General features: G+C 41.4%; 1 long non-coding RNA gene across 1 annotated transcript in view; it reads right to left on the bottom strand.

Annotated features, from left to right (window-relative positions):
* Positions 1-1562: 1562 nt before the first annotated feature.
* The window catches only part of LOC139178855 (uncharacterized), a 52489-nt gene continuing 33199 nt past the window's right edge, over positions 1563-20852 (bottom strand). Inside the window, exons 3-4 of the long non-coding RNA XR_011563303.1 lie at positions 2242-2280; positions 1563-1669 (exon numbers count right to left, since the gene is read on the bottom strand). This is a non-coding gene — a long non-coding RNA (uncharacterized lncRNA). The remainder of the gene's footprint in view (positions 1670-2241; positions 2281-20852) is intronic.

Below are 20852 nucleotides of genomic sequence, written 5' to 3'. Positions count from 1 at the left end.
TGCCCAGCTCTCTCTTCTCATTTCAGCAAGAAGTTCAACCACAGCAAGCAGCCCTGGTTGTTTTGCAGACCTCCTTCAGTCGCAGCACAGGGGCATTCAGGCAAGTCTGGGCTCCTCTACACTCCCCACACTTCCTTTTCTCCTCCCCTCACCATCCTGGAGTTATCAATAAATCCCTCCTCCTACACTGGCCACCAGGCCCATCCCAGATTCCTTGGGGCTCTCACCTACTATCTCAAAGGGCTTATTAAAGTATTTTTTCCAGACCTATACAGTGGTTTTATATGAAGAATTCTGGAGAATATTCTCTCCATTCATTGCCTACCTATATGCCATTGTTTCAGTTCAGGTCCGACTCTTTGTGATCCCGTGACGCCAGGCCTCCCTGTCCATCACCAACTCCCAGAGTTTACCCAGACTCATGTCCATTGAGTCGGTGATGCCATCTAACCATAGAACTATGATATAAGGAGCCTGTTTGAGGTCTTCCGGTTTTCCATACTCTTAGAACCAGATCAGTCAGTCTTGTGTGCTTTTTTTCTCTTTCACTTCAGTATTCCTTATTTCCAATTCTTAGCTCCTAGTTCTGATTTCTTTCATTCATTTATCTATCTGAGATAGATTTACTGAGACTCTACTATGTGCCGTGGGGCTCTCTGGGCAAGAACACTGGAGTGAGTTGCCATTTCCATCTCCAGGGTATCTTCCCAGATCAAGGTTCAAAACTGCATCCCCTGCATTGGCAGGTGGATTCTTTACCACTGAGCTGCCAATAGCAGCTGGTAAAATCGATCATTTTGAAATTCAAAGACAGACATCTTCTAGTCCAGTATTTCTCAAAAGTGGTCTGTACACAGGTTAATCAGAATCACTTGGTCCATGTTGCAAAATAAAGATTCCTGGGCCTCTCCCAGGTCTTCTTCAGCAAAGTCTTCAAGGCAGGGTACTGGGAATCTGCATGTTAAAATTTCTAATTTGATTCTCCTCATGGCCTGCTTTTGGAACCACATTTCCAAGGCTGTCTCCAACTCAACAGAAGAATCCACCCAACACATTTCTGAGATGTAAACAAGCAGCCTCATCTTGGACACATGCAGAGATAGAGAATTTACAACTTCACAGAGAGGATTTTTTTGTGCGTGGGTTTTTGTTTTTTTAATGGGATAACACTATTAGTTTCTTGCATGCTAAGTTGCTTCAGTTGTGTCCAACTCTGTGCAACCCCAGGGACAGGACAGGCTCCTCTGTCCATGGAATTCTCTAGGCAAGAATGCTGGAGTGGGTTGCCATGTCCTCCTTCAGGAGATCTTTCCCACCTAGGAATCGAACCTGAATCTCTTATGTCTCCTGCATTGGCAGACAAATTCTTTACCACTAGCTCCACCTGGGAAGCCCTTAATCTTTCTGACCAGTCACAAATTCAATATCCTTCCCAATATCCTTCTATCCTTCAATAGAAGGACAAATCCAGAGGCCACAAATATATAAACATTAATAGTATGGAGTATAAGTTAAAATAACATTTTATTTTATACCCATCAGAATGGCAAAAATTAAAAAGAGGAATAGTGTTTATTGTTGGTAGAGATGTAGGGAGAAGAGTATTCTTTTGTATTCTTGGTGAAAATGTGCAGTTATGCAGACCTTTTGGAAAACCGTCTGGCCACATCTGTTAAAGTTAAAAACACATACACACTTTGACTTAGTAATCTCACTTCTGACAACCTATCCCACAGAAATTAAAGAAAAAAAAACCAAAAACTTATGTACAAGAAAAATGTCAAGTTTTGGCAAAAGCAGGGAACAAGCAAAACTATGGTACACTCCTGGTAGAAGTGTAAACTGATACCGCCGCCTGAATACCTGTTTGTCCCTGTCTTCTAAATCTGAACATATGTATGCCTTGTGATGCATTCGTACCACCCTTGCTATATGCCCACCGGAAATGTTTACGTATGTTCACCGGAAGAAGTGTAGAGGAATGTTGACCACAGCACTGTGCATACTGGAAGCTACACAAACAGTCACGAAGAGTAGGATGGACAAATGAATTGTCATATCCATGTACTGATACACGGTACAGGAATAAGAATGAACACATTATAACACCAAACGTCAGTGTGGGTGAATCTCACAAAGGAAGCTAGGTATGAGAGAGTCATAAAAACCCTGTGATATCGTAGGGTTATTATTCCCATTTACAGATGAAGAAACGGAGGCAAGAAAGATTAAGTGACTCACCCAAAGTCACAATGCTGGCATATGGTGGAATTTCTGAAGCTAGAAAAAGCAAAATAGAAAATTTCAGGGACAGTAGCGAGAACCACACAGAGAACTCTCTATCGATATTTAGTCACAAAGCCAAACTCTTTGGAAATGAATGTTCTATAAGGCGCAAAGCCATCTGACAATGTTACCATCCAGTGTTTAAATGTCTTTTCACAAGACTAATAATAAGTTAATATTTGTGGAGCGCTAACTGACCAGGAGTCAGCCACAGGTCTGAGCCCTTTACCTACCTTTTCATTAAGCAACCCAACCACACACGAGCAAGTACTGCTGATCGTCTGCGTCCTGCCGATCAGCAACAAATTCCGGGCCTTGTCTTCTCTAGCGCATGCTCTTTCCTGTGACTTCATGGAAATCTCATATGCTCTGAAGTTGGTGATCTGGGTCTGGGTGAAGTCCCAGGTTTTTACTAGCTGTGGGACCTTGAACACGTTATTCAGCTTCCATGTAAAATTCTATAACAAGACCTTCATGGAGCTGTTAGGAACTGATAAGCTGAGGAGTAAGAATTAGGAGCTCACCAGCTGGCACACTGAAGAAGGCTCTCTAAAAGCTGATGTCATTTGGAACATGGAATACCCTTCCATTGCCACACTCCACCCCCGATTTTTAAAAAACTGTTTTATATTAGACTGTAGTTGATTTACAATGCTGTGTTAGTTTCAGGTGTACAGAAAAGAGATTCGGCTATACACATATGTATTCTTTATCAAATTCTTTTCCCGTTTAGTTATTACAGAATACTGAGTGAGTTCCCTGTGCTATATAGTAGGTCCTTGTTGATTATCTATTTTATATACAATAGTTTGTTAATCCTAAGCTCCTGTTTTTTCCCCCCACCTTTCCCCTTGGAGTAAGAAATGGCAACCCACCCCAGTATTCTTGCCTGGAAAATTCCAAGGACAGAGGAGCCTGGCAGGCTACAGTCCATGAAGAGACTCACAAAGAGTCAGACACAACTGAGCGACTGAGCATGCACACACCATTCCACTTGTTCAGTCACCCAGTCGTGTCTGACTCTTTGTGACCCCATGGACTGCAGCACTCCAAGCCTCCCTGTCCCTCACCTTCTCCTGAAGTTTGCCCAAGTTTGTGTTCATTGCATCAGTGATGCTGTCTAGCTATCTCATCCTCTGACGCCCTCTTCTCCTTCTGCCCTCAATTTTTTCCAGCATCAGAAACTTTTCCAATGAGTCATCTGTGTACACCAGATGACCAAAATACTGGAGCTTCAGCATCAGTCCTTCCAGTGAATATTCAGGGTTGACCTCCATTTAGATTGACTGGTTTGATCTCCTTGCTGTCCAAGGGACTCTCAGGAGTCTTCTCCAGCACCATAGTTTGAAGGCATCAATTCTTTGGCATTCTGCCTTGTTTATGGTCCGGTTCTCACAACCATTATTGACCACTGGGAAGACCACAGCCTTGACCACAGACTTTGTCAGCAGAGTAATGTCTCTGCTTTTCATCACACTGTCTAGGTTTGTCATTGCTTTCCTGCCAAGAAGCAATTGTCTTCTGATTTCATGGCTGCAGTCACTGTCCACAGTGATTTTGGAGCCCAAAAAGAGGAAATCTGTTACTACTTTCTCATTTTTCCCTTCTGTTTGCCATGCAGTAATGGGGCCGGATGCCATGATCTTATTTTTTTTTAATATTTAGTCTTAAGCTGGCTCTTTCACTCTCCTCCTTCACCCTCATCAAGAGGTTCTTTAGTTCCTCTTCACTTTCTGCCATTAGAGTGGTATCATCTGCACATCTGAGGTTGTTGATGTTTCTCCCGCCTATCTTGATTCTGACTTGTAACTCATCCAGTCTGGCATTTCTAATGATGTGCTCAGCATATAGGTTAAACAAGCATGGTGACAGCATACAACTCCTTTCTCCATCTTGAACCAATCAGTTGTTCCATACCAGGTTCTCACTGTCGCTTCATGACTCTCATACAGGTGTCTCTTACCTTTCCCCTTAGGTAAACATAAATTTGTTTTCTATACCTCTGACTCTATTTCTATTTAGTAAATAAGTTCATTTATCACTTTTTCATTCTGCATATAAGTGATATATGATATTTGTCTTTCTCTATCTGACCTACTTCACTTAGTGTGAAAATCTCCAGGTACATCCATGTTGCTGTAAATGGCATTATTTCATTCTTGTTAATGGCTGAGTAATATTCCATTGTGTATATATATATATATATATATATATATATATATATATATATGTATGTATGTATATACACACACACACCACATCTTCTTTATCCATTCATCTGTCGATGGACATTTAGGTTGCTTCCATGGCTTGGCTATTGTAAACAGCATTACAATGAACACTTGGGTGCATGTATCCTTTTGAACCATGGTTTTCTCTAGATATATGCCAGGAGTGGGATTGCTGGATCATATGGTAGCTCTATTTTTTTGTTTTAAAGTTCATCTTGATGGAAAAAGTACCATTTTGTTTAATTTTGAAACCTATTGTAGTATAACTTTGCAGCACAAAGATGCATATCCAAGTTCTGCAGATTTGATATTAATACTACTGTGTAGTAGACATTGAGCTATGTACTTGATATACATTATCTCACTTTTTAATGAATTAATTTTAAATATTTTATTCTGAAATAATTTTAAATTTACAGAAGAGTGTCAAGAATCGTATCAAGAGCTCTCCTATACCCTTCATCCAGTTTCTTGAGTTTTTACCGGTTTTCAGCGTGTGCCACATCTGAGTGCTCTGTGTCCTGCACGCTCCCTCCCTCCCTCTCTGCACACAGACATACATTAATCTTCTCTGAACCATTTGAGAGAACTCTGCAGACATCATGCCCCTTTACTAGTTCATTGTGTATTTTCTGAGACCAAAGCAGCTATCGAATTCAGGAAATTTAATACTGATATAATACTTTAATCTACCATGTTATGTGAATTTCATCCATTGTCCTAATAATATCCTGCAAAGCAATTTTGGGTACATTATCCTGTCCAATAACACACTGATACTTTTTAGAATAACTAAGACATCTGTACATTATTTTGAAAACATTTTGTTGTCGTGAATTTATTTTTAATGTCGGATTTCCATAAAGTTTCTTCAAAGATCAACTGACCGATTCCCCTTAAAGAGATCAGTCCAGTCTCGAAAGGACCAGGTTTGTGAAGATAAATTCGTTTACCCATTCACTGAAGCATCAAGGCAAAAATAAATAAATAAAAAATTCAGAGGGAAAGATTTCAAACTATCTGTTTGCTATTTGCCCGAGGGCCAAGGGGTGAAAGAAAACAAACCCGTTTTCCACTTCTCTGCCAAAATCCTGGTATGTGGTGAACCCTCTGTTTTCACAATTGACTGCAGAATCTTGACTGATGAATGGGCATTTTTTAACCCATGTCTGATCATTTCAAATTTAAAGATAGCAACATAATTCCATTTAGTGGGCCACTGATTGAAGGGAAATTGCACTCAGCTGATGAATTTCCATGTTGCGAAATGGGTCATAGCAGCAGATGGCCTTCGAAGAAGCAAAAAATAACTTTGGAGTTGGTTGCTTTTTCTCCCGGCTTCCTTAATTGAACCCTGCTGCCTGGGAATGTAACTCCTCAAAGTAGGTCAGGGGAATTTGGGGTGTTGGATAGTCAAAGGGAACTGTGAGTTGTCAAAGAATAATAATTTGAACTTAAATCACTCTATGTTGAGATCTGAGTACAAAACTAAGGCTAAGTGTCAGATCATAATTAATGTTTATTAAGCACTCACTACCACTGGCACCGCTCTAACAACTACACGTGTACTGACTTGTTTAATCTGTAAACCTATGAGTAAGGATTATCATAGTCTGCATTTGACAAATGAAAAAAACAGATTTGGAGAGTACATCGGTCAAGTTCAAAATAAATGCTTTTCTCTTTTGTCATATGAAATACTCCATTGAAGGACCAAGAGACGTATGTGCACGTGTGCTAAGTGGCTTCAGCTGTCTCCAACTCCAACCCTATGGACTGTAGCCCACCACGTCCTCTCCGGGATTCTCCAGGCAAGAATACTGGAGTGGGTTGCCATGCCCTCCTCCAGGGGATCTTCCTCGACCGGGAATCGAATTCTCTTACGTCTCCTGCTTTGGCAGGCGGGTTCTTTACCACTAGTGCCACCTGGGAAGCCCTATGTTTTTAAAATTGATACTATTGATATAATTTTATCTATATTAAGCTAAAAAAAATCATATTTATACTGTTTTGTAAATACATTTCCCAGTTAAAAAAACAGAAACAAAACAAAACCAGGGCACCTTGAAAAAAATGATTCATTCCGGGCCTGGTGCTGGAAATGCAAGAACCTGGTATATCTTGTCATACCAAAATACCAGAAACAGATCAAAAGCTATGTGGATTGTGTGAAAAAGGCTCGGGAACTTTGTGCAAAAAGGGACAAATTTTAGCATCAGTAAGTGTGATAATTTAAAAAAATTTAACACATAGAATATGTTTATATAAATACATAAGTGTTAGTCACTCAGCTGTATCCAACTCTATGATCCCACAGACTATAGCCCACCAGGCTCCTCTGTCCATGGAATTCTCCAGGTAAGAATACTGGAGTGGGTAGCCATTCCCTTCTCCAGGGTATATAGTGGCCCACAATAATAAGAAAATGGTAACACACTGATAATTCTTTAATGGCTCATGGAAGCCAATACTATATTTTGAAAATTTTAAAGTAGAAAGAATCGGATTTTTTTTCTTGCCCTGTCTATAGAAGTTGTATCCCAATGTAACCATTTAACAAGAGGGTGTTTATTTTTGCAGAAGTAATCTAGATAATAAATGAAGAAGAGATGATAGAAACATCACGAATTGAAACACCTAATGAGTTAGTGTTTTTAGTCAATCATCAACCATGGCTGATAACATCAAAAAAGGAACATTGCGTGTCTCTCAGCGGGAGTATTCCACTCACCTACATAAGAGTGTTGCCAAAGAAATCAAACCAGAATCTGTGTGAGCTGCAGTGCCTTAAAGGAAATACAGAGGACAGAGGAATATACCAAGAGACACCATGAGGATGTCATCTGGACTAGGGAAAGCTGAAGACACAGGGGCCAGTTTTGTTTCTGTTTTTTAAACAATAACAAAAGAAGAAGTGTAAAGGTGGCACTGCTGCTGCTGAGTCGCTCAGTCGTGTCCGACTCCGTGCGACCCCATAGACGGCAGCCCACCAGGCTCCCCGTCCCTGGGATTCTCCAGGCAAGAACACTGGAGTGGGTTCTAGTGGTAAAGAACCTGTCTCCCAATGCAGGGGATGTAAGAGACTTGGATTCGATCCCTGGGTTGGGAAGATCATCTGGAGGAGGGCACGGCTACCCACTCCAGTACTCTTGTCTGGAGGGTCCCATGAACAGAGGAGCCTGGTGACTACAGTCCATGTGGTCACAAAGAGTGGGACATGACTGAAGTGACTTAGCACGCACGCATGAAGTGTAAAGAGGGAGAATCTTTACTAAAATAGACTTAAACAATTATTAACCAATAGTAACATATGGACCTTTTTGGATCTTATTTCAAACAAACTGTAAAACAAAACACAACAAAACATGCTAAACACAGAAGTGTTAGAACATTTATAGACAGTCAGGAAGATAGCAGTGAAATTAAGGATTAGACTTGCCATTTTCAGGGTGTGCTAATAATTGAAATTGTGTTTAAAAAAGAGATTCCTTGTCTTCAAAGATACATACCGAAGTGTTCTCAGATGAAATCGTGTGTCTAGGATTTGCTTCAAAATAATCATGAGTGGTTGGGGAAATGAGTGGTGGTATGAAGAAGCTAATGACAAGTGCTGAGTTAGGTGATATGCACATGAAATTTATTATACTAGCCTCTCTGCTTTTGCATACAGTTGGGCAACTCCATGTCAAAACCATGTTTCTGAGTTGCCTCATACATCTAAAATTGAAAGTTTGTTGTTTATTTTGTTATATGATAAAATGCAGCCATGAAATTAAGAGATGCTTGCTCCTTGGAAGGAAAGCTATGACAAACCTAGACAACGTATTAAAAAGCAGAGACATCACTTTGCTGACAAAGGTCGGTATAGTCAAAGTATGGTTTTTCCAATAGTCATGTCCAGGTGTGAAAGCTGGACCATAAAGAAGGCCGAGCGCTAAAGAATTTGTGCTTTCAAACTGTAGTGATGGAGAAGATTCTTAAGAGTTCCGTGGACTGCAAGGTGATCAAACCAGTCAATTCTAAAAGAATCAACCCTGAATATTCACTGGAAGGACTGATACTGAGGCTGAAACTTCAATACTTTGGCCACTTGATTCAAAGAGCTGACTCACTGAAGAAGAAGACCCAGATGCTGGGAAAGATTGAAGGCAAAAGGAGAAAGGGGCGGCAGAAGATGAGATGGTTGGATAGCATCACCAACCTAATGGACATGAATTTGAGCAAATTCCAGGAGGTAGGAGAAGGCAATGGCACCCCACTCCAGTACTCTTGCCTGGAAAATCCCATGGACGGAGGACCCTGGTAGGCTGCAGTCCATGAGGTCGCTAAGAGTCGGACACAACTGAGCAACTTCACTTTCACTTTTCACTTTCATGCATTGGAGAAGGAAATGGCAACCCACTCCAGTGTTCTTGCCTGGAGAATCCCAGGGACGGGGGAGCCTGGTGGACTTCCATCTATGGGGTCGCACAGAGTCGGGCATGACTGAAGCGACTTACAGCAGCAGCAGCAGTGGAAGACAGAGGAGCTTGGCATGCTGCAGTCCCTGGGGTCACAAAGAGTTGGACAAAACTTAGCAACTGAACAGTAACACCACGAGCATGATATGATGCCATGATTCTTAGAGTACATTCTTTGTAACATTAGTTCTGAAGATGTTAATAAATGTCCTTCATGTAATAGATTCTGCTGTTAGATTGTGTGCATGTGTGTTAGTCACTCAGTCATGTCCAACTCTTTGTGACCCCGTGGACTATAGCCCAGCAGGCTCCTCTGTGCATGGGATTCACCAGGCAAGAATTTTGGAGTGGGTTGTCATTGCCTACTCCAGGGGATCTTCTCGACCCAGGGATCAAACCCAGGTCTCTTGCATTGCAGTCAGATTCTTTACCAAGTGAGCAATTAGATTAGAAAATACCAAATTACACAGATTTCTTCACTGCTCAGAATCTTAAAGATGTGAATGTAATTCTTCAAGAGGATATAATATGTAAAGTTTCCTAACTTAACTTGGTCCATATACGCTTTTTATATCCTTTTATAGGATTGTGTTCCACACAACATATTTTAGTAAACTCTAGTGTGGTGGATTGAGCCATGGATGAGGAATCATTCAGAACTCTGAAGTTGAGCTGTTAGGTATAGACTGAGCACAAGAGTTCTGGAATGAGCATAAGACAGAGGTCAAGTTTAGAGTCAGAGTAGTTATAGAGCTTCCAATTACTGCAACGATATTTTTGCTGGCAATTATGGTTGTGGTCCCACTCCAGGCAATTTAAGGATCTTAAATTCCAGCAGTGCATAAAAATGAACAAAGCTTGCAGTACAAGCTTTGTTTCTCCTGTCAATATCACCTGTGAAAGGAAAAATGGCAGCCCTGAGTGCTGTTTGGCGCTGGGAACTTTGACCACGCCAAGGTTTTGCCTCTCAAGGCGAGATGCTTGCAAAGCTCAACTTCTCACTCTCCTCAGAGATTCCTCACTGTACTGCCTTCAGGAATGACTAAAACAGTTTAATGAAACCTCATGTAAAGTGTCATGTGATTGTATTTGAAATTGATGTCACCTTTTGTGGCGGTTTCTGAGGGTTGGTGGGTCTGTATCTTTAGTATTTGGGAGTCCTGTACTCACAGGAGCTGCAATGGACTTCATGTTACCCCACCCACTCCTCATCCAGAGCAACGTTCTTGGGAACTGACCCAACTCCAGACATCTAGGGCTTCCCTGATGACTCAGACAGTAAAGAATCTGCCCGCAATGCAGGAGACATGGGTTCGATCCCCAGGTCGGAAAGATCCCCTGAAGAAAGAAATGGCTACCCATTCCAGTATTCTTGCCTTGAGAATTCCATGGACAGAGGAGCCTGGCAGACTACCATCCAGGGGGTCGCAGAAGAGTCAGACATGACTGAATGACTAACACTTTCATTTTCCAGACATCTAAGTTAATTTTAGGAAACCCATTTCCTATCTTCAAGTCTGGGATGGTTACAGGGGCCAGTGATGGCAAGTGATCCACGTTGGCTTTATCAGATTTCAAGGAAGACCCTTTATTCCACGATGACAAAGAGCCTCCTTTTCCCCCTATGAATGTGAATTATGAACCTTGAGCCTCAAATACTGCTGACAGCCCTCCTCGAAAGGTGCCCAGCCATAGGGCAAAGCTGACTCTCGAACAGCGTTAAGAACAGGCGCCGGTAATAAGATCCTTTTAAACACCATTGTTTGTCAGATGGATCCAAAAGCCTCCTCATACTTTAAAGTGGTGAAAGATAAGAGTTGAGTTTGCAAACTGCAGTTGGCAAACTATTCTTCTGAGATACTCTTGATAATTAGGTGAAGGAATTATATCCTCGCCATCACATAGAATTATAAGAAGTTTTCTTTTTTTTTTTCCATGTCCTCTAATTTACATTTCCCTGATTACTAGGGAGGCTGAAATTCCTTTCTGTATGTGTATTAGCCAATTGGATTTCCTCTTCAGTGAGCTGCTTAATTATATCCTTTGCCTATGTTTCCACTGGATAATTCTTCTTTCCCATGTTGATTTTAAAGTTATATATTATTTATATAATTCTTGTTATTTATTTGTATTTATTGCAAATACCCTCTCCCATTCTAAGTTTGTTTTGACCTTTGCTCTTGGTCTTTTACTGTGTAGAAATTTTTAATTTTAATGTATTTGAACATATCTTTTTCTCTGTAGTTTGTGCTTGTCTGATACATTGCTTTAAGAAATCATTTTGTATTTACAGAACATAAAGATGCTCTTTTTCTTTCTTTTTTTTTCCCTTTTGGCTGTACCTCGAGGCTTACAGGACCTTAGCTCCTCAACCAGGGATTGAACCCTAGCAATGAAAGCTTGGAGTCCTAACCACTGGACTGCCAGGGAATTCCCTATTTTCTCAATAAAAATAAACTTTTGCTTGTTTACCATTATATATTTATTGCACCAGGGATCTATTTTATATTTAATGTTGGATGGAGTCCCAAGTTTTTTTCTACATGGATTACCCATTTTTCCACAACCATTTATTTAATTTGTTGTTCAGTTGCTAAGTCATGTCTGACTCTTCGAGACCCATTGGACTGCAGCACACACGCCAAGCTTCCCTGTCCTTCACTGAGTCCCAGAGTTTGCTCAAAGTCATGTCCATTGAGTCGGTGATGCTATCCAACCATCTGTCCTCTGCATCAGGTGGCCAAAGAATTGGAGCTTCAGCTTCAGCTGTTTATTCAATAGGCAATCATTTTCCCCATGTATGTAACATTAACTCTGACAAATACATTTTCCACATAGGATTGTCTTTCGTTTCTAGGTTTCTATTCTGTTTCACTGAACTATTCGTGTATACCTATACCTGTGTTACACAATCATAATTAAGTATCATGGCTTCCCTGATAGCTCAGTTGGTAAAGAATCCACCTGCAATGTAGGAGATCCTGGTTTGATTCCTGGGTTGGGAAGATCCGCTAGAGCAGGGATAGGCTAACCACTCCACTATTCTTGGGCTTCCCTTGTGGCTCAGCTGGTAAAGAATCTGCCTGCAATGCGAGAAACCTGGGTTTGATCCCTGGGTTGGGAAGTTACCCTGGAGAAGGGAAAGGCCACCCACTCCAGTATTCAAAGAGTTGGACACGACTGAGCAACTTTCACTTTCACACTGAGCATCTGTATCTTGATCTCTTACTTTTCTATATACATTTGAGTATCTGTCAAAGCCATTCTGCTGGCATACAAAAGCCATCCTTGAGGACACTAAAAATTCACATCAATGGTACAGTTTAAAGAATAAAAATAAAATGGGGACTTCCCTGGTGGTCCAGTGGTTACAATTCCATGCTTCCACTGCAGAGGGCACAGGGAATTCCTCTCAATTCCTGGTTGGGGAATTAAGATCCAGCATGCTGCAGTGCCAAAAAATAAAATTTTAAAAAGGAAAAAAACAGTGCACCCGTTTTTCCTAAGATTTATGTATTGTTGACTTGAATCTTCATATTTTTATTATTTTGTATATACCTTTATGCATATGAAATGTACAAAGCCTAAAAGAACAGTGGTTTAACAGTGATAGAAATGTATTTTCTCTCTCCTAACAGTTTCAGCATTCCAGCTAAACCTCAAGGCTTCATGGTGTCAGGATAAGATGGACTCTGTGCTTTCTACCATCCTTAATTTGTGGCTTCTATCCCAGGCTCTCAGATACTGTATCCAGGGTTTGCCTGATAGCTCAGTTGATAAAGAATCCACCTGCAATGCAGGAGATCCAGGTTCAAGTCCTAGGTTGGGAAGATTCCCTAGAGAAGAGAAAGGCTACCCACTCCAGTATTCTGGCCATGTATCCAAGGGGTTGCAAAGAGTCAAACATGACTGAGCGACTTTCACTTTCATTAGCCAGATACTGTATCCAGGTCTCACTGTTCACCTCAACATTCTAGCCAGCAAAAAGAATGAAATACACTCCTTTTGTTTAAATGGCATCACATGGTGGTAAAAACATTTCCCTTCATATACTCCCCTTCATTATTTCTTTATTCTACTAGGAAAGCAATAACCAACTTCAGGTTTATCCTATTATTGTTTTCCTAGCCTCGAGAGTTAAATCTTATTTTCAGTCTTTCTTGTTTTTACTTAGTATATTTGTGCCTACCACTTAAATTACATCCTCAGTCCTTAAGATGCAGTCATTTCACTTTTTAAAAAACTCCCAGTATTTAAAAATGTTCACTGATAATTTTGTTTAAATTAATATCTATTTATATAAAATTTTTAATTGATTCTTTTTCATACCTTCCCAGTTTATATTTGGCTAATTTTTAGAAATATGATCTCCTGTTCTAGTTCATGGATATAATTTCCTTATCTCTCTGAGTATTCCAGGCATAACATTTTCTATTCCTGATCAAAACAAGTATTAACTGCATAGAAATATGAAATGGTATTGTCATTGAAAACTCATAACATTGTTTCTGTGAATTTTATCTCTACCACTATAGCAACACACTGTACTTGGAGAAGGAAATGGCAACCCACTCCAGTGTTCTTGCCTGGAGAATCCCAGGGATGGCAGAGCCTGGTGGGCTGCCGTCTATGGGGTCGCACAGCGTCGGACATGACTGAAGCGACTTAGCAGCAGCAGCAGCAGTACTTGAAGCAAAGCATAACTGTTAGGAGCTCTTGATTCGTTTGCTGCTATTTGAGGAAGCATCCAGTAACAGACTCCTTAACACAAACCTATCAGTTTCAAACTGCTTGACTAGACATGTTTTTGCCAAACCCCTTTAATATAGGTTATTGCAAGACCATTGGCTAGCTCTGTGCAAAGACCTCAAAGTACAGTTTGTCTGAAGGCAGTAGGCACTCGCAATGCATCTTCAATCAACCAGGAGAGAGCTGCCCTTGTTTCATTAGGAATAGCAAAGAAGTCTGAGTCATCTCGACCACTCATGGCAGGTTCTCCCTTGTGGCTTGACCATATGCCTTCTCTTCCTTTGACAAACGGTGACATCTCAAGAGCATACTAAATATGTCGTCTGAGATTTCTGTTTAGAGATGACAGCAGAAGTAAATGCCTCTGCCTGTCGAGTCTGATTCTGTCACAGGGCATCTCCTGCTGGGGTCTTTTGAATTCAGACTTTTCTCTCCCAGCTGCCCTCTCACATGCTTGCTTCAAATTGTCAGCTTCCAAAAAGCGATTTTGCAGATCATTTTACCCGGGGTCTTCCCTTCCCTGGGTACTGTTGAGGTCAGGACAGAATGAACTCCCAGGTAATGTTGCCACAGGAGGTTTCCCATAATCTTCTCTTTGCATTTTTTCCTATGTTTGCTTATTTTCATCTTTGGCACCTTGGTTTCCTTTGAGTTCCCCAACTATCTTCCTTTCCTAATTTTTTTGGCAAGCCTTCATTTCTTTATTTCAATTATAAAGAAAAAAAATTTCTAAATCCTCCTTAAAGTTCAGAGCTTCCTTGGTGGCTTAGCAGTCAAGAATCCACCTGCCAATGCTGGAGATACAGAAGATGTGGGTCTGATCCTTGGGTCAGGAAGATTCCCTGGAGTAGGACATGGCAACCTGCTCCAGTATTCTTGCCCGGACAATCCCATTGACAGAGGAGCCTAGCGGGCTTCAGTCCATGGGTTCACAAAAAGTCAGACATGACTGAGCAACTGAGTATGCACCCACTTAAATTAAAGCTCATCTCAAAGATGCAGCTGTAGAACAGTTTTGCATCAGGAGACTTCAACCAATCTGTTCTATTTCCATAGAATAGCTTTAGGGAATCTGTGTTTTTGTGTTCATGTAGAATTTTCTGGGAAGAAGGTCCATAAATTTTATTAGAATTTCAAAGTCAACTAGGACTAAAGAAACTTAAGGACTATTATTGTTGTCAAACTAGCTTTTTTCTGCCGCATCCTAGTAGTGAGAGGTGGAGAAAGCTCTTAGGACCAGTTATTCTAGTTTACAATACACCTTGTCTTTGGTGGGTTCTTCTGTCAACCTCACCAGTAAAAATAATAGACATTTGAACCAAAAGTCTTGAGCTTGCTTAAGTTTGGGGAAGTTAAGTTTGCTTAACAAGGGGGAAAAAACCAAGATCAATGTCAAAGACTTAAGACTGAAAGATAATCCCTGTTCTGTTTCAATTGCAATAAAAACTCTTGTGTTTTGAATTAAGTGGTGAGATTAGAAGGGGCAAGAGTGACAGAGCAGGGAAGAAGCCTTTGAAAAGCTCAGTTTGAATTATTTAAAAATCCTAATTACAAATTTAAAGTATAATTGCAATCATTTCATTACATGTATCGTATACATTAAAAATATAAATGGTCACTCATAAAGGAAAGTGAGAGAGGTTAATGAAGAGATTACAGTCCAATGTAATAAGCCTTCAGTATATTAACATAAAAGTTAGTTCCTTCTAAGAAACCTTTATTAAAGAAAGGTATTTCTTAAGTCATAAGACTCTTCTGCTATTAATTCTATGAAAGGTCAACCTACTTTCCTCCCCAGTGGTTAAGGCTCCTGTGGAGTAATATCTTCATTTTCCATTTCCTTGACTTTCTTGGTGTTTGGGTTCACCAGATATCCTCACAGATCTGTAATTCTACTTCTGGCCTCTGGGCCTTGGTTACTGACCCCCCTCAAGTCATCGTTACCAAGTGTCTCATCATTTGGTGTCAAGGAATTGGATGGAGCCTGGATCCTACAGCAGTGCAGGAGATACAGGAGACACGCGTTCAATCCTGGGTCAAGAAGATCCCCTGGAGGAGGGAATGGCAACCCACTCCAGGATTCTTGCCTGGAAAATCTCATCAACAGAGGAGCCTGGCGGGCTGCAGTCCACAGCATCGCAGAGAGTCAGACACAACTGAGCACACGCACACTTGAAGACACATAAGCAGCTGTTGGCCAAGCATGGTCAGAGCCCAGATGTTTCGTCAGGGTCCGTTGCCTTGCTTGACTCTGCAGTCAACATTCCTTACTCTGAGCCTGGCTGGCTGCTCTCTCCCATCCTCACTTCATGAGCACTGCCTACCAGAGCTTTCCCCAGCAAATCTGCTATGGAGTCTCAACAGCGGTAGGGGCCCAAGACGCCACATACAGAGAACAGGAAAGGAAATCCCCCACCAGCAAGCCCCAGATTCTATTTTAGCCACACAGTTTGCTCCCTTTTCCTGATCAGATTGCTTACAGGAATTGCTCACATATGGTAAAAATATTTTTAGTCTCTTTTTCATTCTTTCTACTCTTTGGCCTCAGCTGAACAGCAACATCCCTAAAAGTCAGAAAACCCTTTAAAAGGAGGAGAAGCCCAAGGCCAGTGAATCCATGAAATGGATAATCAGCCCCTGAATAATCAGGATCTGACTGTACCGTAAACAACTCCTCGCCCCGTCTTTCTGGGAGCCAAAGGCAAAGCACAGCCAAAAACTCTCTGCAGGAGATCCAAGAGATTTCCTTCGGCATGCACCCTGCCCCCACCCCTACAGTGCATTCAGGACCATAAACAATTCCCCTTCAGCTCAGACATATCTTTCTCCACATGAGTAAATTTTCTGGACTTGAACAGGAATGCAATTGACTGGCTTAGAGTTTGCATAAGCACCGCGTCGTGGCTCTCTGAGTTCGCCCCAGTGCACAGATTTTACATCTGCTGGCAAAGCCGGGCAGCGGTACTCAGAGGGGCATTTGAAACCACATTTTTTGGCTCATTAAAGCTATTCTACCGATGTTGCTCCCCATGTCATTCAACCTATTTTCAAGCCGTTTTCTCAATGGGGCACTTCAGGGAGGTTGGGCATGGATTTTGCTAAAAACTGGATTGTGTCCATAAGCTGCATCAAAGCCAGTTTATTCTCAGGCTCTGGCAACCTTTGAATAGCTCTTCCACCTTTGCAGGCTCCCCCACAGAGCCTGCTCTGCACAGTCTGCCCACGGAACGCTGATTTCATCTTGTTGCTGAAGTTGTGGGGGACAAGATGTTGCCTCCAGTGAGGGAGAAGGATCTGTGACCACCTCACAGCAAACAGCCCCCTGGCAAAGATATACAATCTCAGCTCTCTTTGGCTATTTTCCTGAGCCCAGCCAATCAGGGAAGTGTTAGGAGCACAGAATGCTTGAAAGCAATAGAAAAACATGCCTGGCTTGGCGCTTTCTTCATTAATTAGGATGGCTTACAGAGTTTGTTGACTCCAAGTCTGAGAAGAAAAGAGCCTACTTGGTTAGTAGCCTGAAAAAGCAGTGATTTTATTTTCTGTTTTGACCTGCAGTGGGCAGTACAGATGGCTAAAGCTGGGAGGTTTGTCCAGGCCCTGGCTGCAGTTCTTTGTATGTGTGTGAATCCCAGTCTCTTCCTCTATGAGCTCCACATGTTATTGTTCAGCCACTCAGTCATGTCTGAGGCTCTTTGCTACTCCGTGGACTGCAGCACGCTAGGATTCCCTGTCCTTCACTATCTCCAAGAGTTTGCTCAAACTAATGTCCATTGAGTCAGTGATGCCATCCAACCATCTCATCCTCTGTCGTCCCCTTCTCCTCCTGCCCTCAATCTGTCCCAGCATCAGGGTCTTTTCCAGTGAGTCAGCTCTTCCCATCAGGTGACCAAAATACTGGAGCTTCAGCTTCAGCATCAGTCCTTCCAATGAATATTCAGGGTTGATTTCCTTCAGGATTGACTGGTTTGATCTCCCTGCTATCCAAGGAACTCTTTAAGAGTCTTATTCTCCAGCACCACATTTTGAAAGCATCAGTTCTTTGGCACTCAGCCTTCCTTTTGGTCCAAATGGCCCTCCAAAAAGGGCTCCATGTCCAAAGCTGTCCCTCTTCTCTTTCTTTTCTGGTGTCCCAACATCCCACCTAGGAACACGGAGTGAACTGACCAAGCATGTGTCTGATTAGTGCAAGAGGCTGGTTTTTCTCTACTGAAATATACCCTGAGGAGTGTGTATCTTTCGATTTGGGTGGTAGGCTAAATATTAAGCATTAACTGCCTGGTTGAAGGAGCTGGAGCATTTAATTCATCCTCTGTGATGGCTGATAACAGAAATCCAGCTCCTTGGACAGCTGAGATACAAAAGACCTTGGCCAGGGCAATTAAGTAAGAATGAAACAAAGAAATCCAGATTGGAGAGGAAGATGTTAAACTATATTTTCAGATGACCTAATCCTGGTGATAGAAAATCCTAAGGAATCTGCTAAAGAACCATTAGGATGAATAAATGAGTACATAAAGGTTATGCAAAAATCATTTGTATCTTTATGCAGGAGCAATGAGTAAACCAAAAATAAAATTAAGAAATTGATTTCATTTATAGCCTTAAAGTAGTAAAATACTTAGGAGTAAATTTAACCTGCCAAAAAGGATAGAACCAGTATACTCTGAAAACTACAAACATCGTTGAAACAAATAAGATGTAAAAAGATACCCTATGTTTGTGGGTCAAAAGCCTTAGTGTTGTCAAGATGGTCATACTACCCAAATTGATCTGTAGATTCAGTGCAATTTCTACCAAAATCCCAGCTGACTTGTTTTCAGAAATTGACAAGCTAACCAGAAAATTCATATTTAAATCGAAATTGTAGGTATCCAGAGCAACCAAAATCGTCCTGAAAAATAGAACAAAGTTGAAGGAATCATACTTCCCAATTTCAAGACTTATCACAAAGCTGCAGTAATCAGTACAGTGTGGCACTGGTATTAGGACAGATGCATAGATCAATAAAACAGGTACAAGAAATGAATGATGACTCTCACATTTACAGTCGGCTGACTTTCAACCAACATACAAGACCATTTAATGGGGAAAGAAGAATTTGTCAACATATGCTGTGGGGATAGTGGATAGACATACACGAAAATAAATTTAAAACCAGAATTTGGACTCTTTCAAACACCATATACGCACCAGAATGGATCAGAACCTATGCAATAGCTAAAACTAAAACTTTTAGAGGAAAACACGGGTGTAAATTTTTGTGGTCTTGGTGTAGGCAGTGAATTCTTGGATATGATACTAAAAGCATAAGCCATTAAAGAAAAGATTAACAGGGCATAATTAAATTTTGAAACTTTTGTATTCCAGAGGATATCATCAAGAAGGTGAAAACAAACCCACAGAATGAGAGAAAGTTTTTGCAGATAGTATATATGATAAGGGACTCGTATCTATAATATACAAAGAACCATTGCAACTCAACAACAAAATGACAACTCATTTGAAAAATGGACAAAATATCTGAATAGACATTTCTCCAAAGAAGATATAAAAATATCCAACAAGCAGATGATGCTCTACATAATTAGCAATCAGGAAATGCAAATCAAAACTATAGTTAGATACCAATTAGCACCCACTAAGATGGCTGCAATTTAAGAAAAAAAAAAAAAACAGAAAATAACAAGTGTTGTTGAGAATGTAGAAAAAATTGGAACCCTCATATACTACTGGTCATCGGAACATAAAATGGGACACCTGCTTTGGGAAACAGTCAGGTCCTCAAATAGTTAAACAGAGTTATCACATGACCCAGCAACTCCACTCCCATATATATCCTCAGGAAAAATGAGAATATATGTCCAGGGACTTCCCTGGTGGTCCAGTGGATAAGACTCTGTGGGCTCCCAATGCAGGGGGCACAGGTTCAATCCCTGGTCAGGAAACTAGATTCCACATTCCACAACTAAAGAGCCTGCATGCCGCAAACTGAGGCCCTGTGCTGCTGCTGCTGCTTAGTCGCTTCAGTCGTGTCTGACTCTGTGCGACCCCATAGACAGCCGCCCACCAGGCTTCCCCGTCCCTAGGATTCTCCACGCAAGAACACTGGAGTGGGTTGCCATTTCCCTGTGCAGCCAAATACATACATAAATACATAAAAAATTAATATTTTTTAAAAAAATAAATAAAATAGCCAAATACAGGAGGCTCAACTCTCCCAAGACCTTAGAAAGAGCAGCTTGAGGAGTAAGAAGAACGTCAGGTAGACACAGTGTATGAAAAAAAAAAAAAGGTAGGTCCACATAAACATTTATACACTAATATTCAAAGCTACATTGTTCATAACAATTAAAAGTGAAAACAACCCAAACGTCCATTGCTAGATGTATTAGGAAAGGTTCTGAAGAGAACAGAAACAATGGAATATATAAAGGTCCCACTCCAGTACTCTTGCTGGAAAATCCCAGGGACGGAGGAGCCTGGTGGGCTGCAGTCCATGGGGTCGCTAAGAGTCGGACATGACTGAGCGACTTCACTTTCACTTTTCACTTTCATGCATTGGAGAAGGAAATGGCGACCCACTCCAGTGTTCTTGCCTGGAGAATCCCAGGGACGGGGGAGCCTGGTGGGCTGCTGTCTATGGGGTCGCACAGAGTTGGACACGACTGACGCGACTTAGCAGCAGCATATATGTAAGATGAAATTTATTATAGGAATTGGCTCACTTAGTTATGGAGGCCACAAGTCCTAGAATCTGCCATCTGCAGGCTGGAGAAACAGGAAAGCTGGTAGTTAATTCACCCTGGGGCCAGGAAGCCCTGAAAACAAGGGGGCCGCTGGCATAACTCCCAGAGTCTGAAGGCTTGAGAACCCAAAGCTTGAGGTCAAGGGCAGGAGAGGATGTACATCTTAGCCCAGAAGAAAGAAAAAAAATTGTGTCCTTCCTTTGACTCTTTGTTCTGTTTGGCCCTTCAGTGGATTCAACGATGCCTGCCCGCACTCGTGTGGATAAGCCTTCTTTACTCAATGGAAGCCAGGCCTTATTTGATTCTTCTTTTTCCCCGCTATGTCTCAAAAATCCTCCTGGTTTGTAGAGAGAGTGGTCTCACTTTTGGCTTGTAAA

This window comes from Bos indicus, chromosome 23 (genome assembly GCF_029378745.1).
Source record: "Bos indicus isolate NIAB-ARS_2022 breed Sahiwal x Tharparkar chromosome 23, NIAB-ARS_B.indTharparkar_mat_pri_1.0, whole genome shotgun sequence".
Lineage (NCBI taxonomy): Eukaryota > Metazoa > Chordata > Mammalia > Artiodactyla > Bovidae > Bos > Bos indicus.
This window is presented reverse-complemented; position numbering and strand designations above follow the sequence as displayed.